Below are 3,031 nucleotides of genomic sequence, written 5' to 3' on the forward strand. Positions count from 1 at the left end.
CATTACACGCTTTGGTGTCCTGAATATCGGCTACTTTATTTGCTGGACTACAAATCCAGTTCCCATTCCCCTGCCAAATTAATTTAAACCATCCCGAAGAGTACTAGAACACCTCCCTCCCAGGATATTGGTGCCCCTCTGGTTCACTTGCAACCCGTCCTGCTTGTACAGGTCCCACCTTCCCCAGAATGCACTCCAATTATCCATGTACCTGAAGCCCTCCCTCCTACAGCATTCCTGCAGCCACGTGTTCAGCTGCACTCTCTCCCTATTCCTAGCCTCGCTATCACGTGGCACCGGCAACAAACCCGAGGTGACAACTCTGTCTGTCCTGGTTTTTAACTTCCAGCCTATCTCCCTAAACTCATTTATTACCTCCACACCCCTTTTCCTACCTACGTCGTTGGTACCAATGTGCACCACGACTTCTGGCTGCTCCCCCTCCCCCTTAACGATCCTGAAGACACGATCCGAGACATCCTTGCCCCTGTCACCCGGGAGGCAACATACCGGGTCCCAGGTTCGATTCCCAGCTTGGCTCACTGTTTGTGCGGAGTTTGCACGTTCTCCCCGTGTGTGCGTGGGTTTCCTCTGGGTGCTCCGGTTTCCTCCCACAGTCCAAACATGTGCAGGTTAGATGGATTGGCCGTGTTAAATTGCGCTTAGTGTCCAAAAGTTGGCCTCAGGGTTGGTTGAATGGGTTTACTGGGTTATGGGGATTGGGTGGTGTGGGCCTCGGTAGGGTGCTCTTTCCAAGAGCCGGCGCAGAGTCGATGGGCCGAATGGCCTCCTTCTGCACTGTAAATTCTATGATTCTGTGGAATTCGATACCCCAGATTGCGATGGATGCAGGGACAGTGAATATATTTAAGGAGGAGTTAGAGAGATTTTTGTTGGTAATGAGTGGAAGGGTTATTGAGAACGGGTGGAGTTGAGGCCAGTATGGGATCAGCCAAGATCTCATGGAACGTGTTAGGCTCAGGAGGCTAAATTGTCTTCTCCCGCTCCTAGGTCATGTGTTATAGTGAGGACGTATTCTAGCTGAGATCAATCGCCCTCTTCATCTGTAACATTGTAGGTAACAGATGAGGAACACATCAACCGTGATAGAATGGCGGGACAGAGTCGATGGGTCTAATGGCTTAATTCTGCTCCTATATTTTATGAACTTATCTTTTGCGCGACTTCGTGAGTTTCAAATTGAGGGGAAGGAACATTTTCCAACTCAGAATCTATGCGCAATTAGGGCAGGGAGTGAAAAGTAACTTTCTCAGCTTTTTATTATTTGGTTTCACCATGGACAGTGTTCGACTATTAACCGCCCGCCAATCCCTTAAACAAAAGCTAAAAATCACAGCCTTTTTTCTATATCCTCATGAAGTGGACGAAACAGAGATCCAACAGACACGTTACAGACAAGAATGGGATTTGAATCCACGTGTGCAGAGTACAATGGATTATTGTGCCTGACCTTAACCACGTGGTACAACCCCTTTACTTCATGGAACTTTAATATCTGATCTTGTCACAGACAAGTAGCCGAAGCACCCCACCAATGTACAATCAGGAGGACGTTCATCCACGAGAGGTGGCAGAAGGTAATAATGGGAGAAGTGAACCCGGTAACCTCGACTGCACAGTGGGGAGCCGCAGAAGAATTGGTGGCAATGTGGGGTTAAGCCCCAAACACGTCTGCCTCCGTTCGTCCCTCCTCTAACCCAACTCGATGCAAGTGTCCTGACAACTTGGAAGAGTTTGTCACATCAGTGATTGCAGATCCATCGTGTAAAAATGAATCCCACTTCCGAGAAACAACGGGCGAAATGTCGACGAGGATGGGATTCGAACCCACGTGTGCAGAGCACAATGGATTAGCAATCCATCGCCTTAACCACTCGGCCACCTCGTCGCGCAGTGTTTCGCGTCAATACGACTTAATTCGTTTAGCATCCATGAACTGATGGAAATTATTTGCCTCTTTCTATTCAACCAGGTGTTCGACGGGGAAATTGCAGCGATGGTGGTATAGTGGTGAGCATCGCAGCTTTTGAAACCGTTGACTCCGGTTCGATCCCCGGCCAGCGCAGTAATAGTTGAATCGCATGTTTTTGCGCGACATCCTTAGTTTGAAACTGAGGAAGACTGGTCAACTGTTTCTCATTCAGAATTTATGCGGATTATCTTAGTGTGGTGTTTAAGATGCGTAAAGGTGTAGATATTGTAGACGTGGAGTTGATGTTACCTGTTGTGGGGCAGTCTAAAACGAGAGGTCATCATCTTAGAATATGAGGCTGCAAATTTAAAAAAGAAAAACTACTTCTCCCAAAGGGTTTTAATTCTGTGGAATTCACTTCCTGAGAGTGTGGTGGATGCAGGGACAGTGAGAAAGTTAAGGAGGACTTAGAGATACTTTTATTGGTAATGAGTTGAAGGGTTCTGGAGAACGGGCAGGACGGTGGTGTTGAGGCCATTATGTTTGATCAGGCAAGATCACATGGAAGGTTTTACGCCCAAGAGGCTAAATTGCATATCCCAGCTCCAATGTTATGAGTTCTCGGGAGGAGGTGTTCTGGCTGATATCTCAATCCATCTCTTGTTCCGTAACATTTCAGGTAGCAGATGATGAACATTTCAGTCATGATCGAATGGTGGGCAGACTCGATGGGTCGAATGGCGTAATACTGCTCATCTATCTGATGAATCTATCGTTTGCGCCGCTTCATGACTTTCAAACTGAGGGAAAGAAATAGTTTCCAACTCAGAATGTGTGCGCAATTATGGGGGGGAGTGAATTAAGTAACTTTCTCGTCATTTTCTAAAGTGGTTTCAATATGGAAAGTGTTCGATTATTCACAACCCCAAGCCCCAAACACTAAAAATCACAGCATTTTTCCGTCACCCTCATGAAGTGGATCAAACAGAGACACAACAGATACGTTACAGACGAGGATTGTATTTGAACTCAAGTGCGCAGAGCACAAAGGTTTCTTGTGCATCCCCTTAACCACGTGGTACAACTCCTTTACTTCAT

At 46.9% G+C, this 3,031-nt stretch overlaps 1 non-coding gene across 1 annotated transcript; it reads right to left on the minus strand.

The window, feature by feature from the left end:
- Positions 1-1,827: 1,827 nt before the first annotated feature.
- On the minus strand, positions 1,828-1,909 carry trnas-gcu (transfer RNA serine (anticodon GCU)). Its single transcript has one exon. It is a non-coding gene; the product is annotated as a tRNA-Ser (tRNA).
- Between the last annotated feature and the right edge of the window lie 1,122 nt (positions 1,910-3,031).

Source organism: Scyliorhinus torazame, chromosome 24 (genome assembly GCF_047496885.1).
Source record: "Scyliorhinus torazame isolate Kashiwa2021f chromosome 24, sScyTor2.1, whole genome shotgun sequence".
In the NCBI taxonomy this organism is placed as follows: domain Eukaryota; kingdom Metazoa; phylum Chordata; class Chondrichthyes; order Carcharhiniformes; family Scyliorhinidae; genus Scyliorhinus; species Scyliorhinus torazame.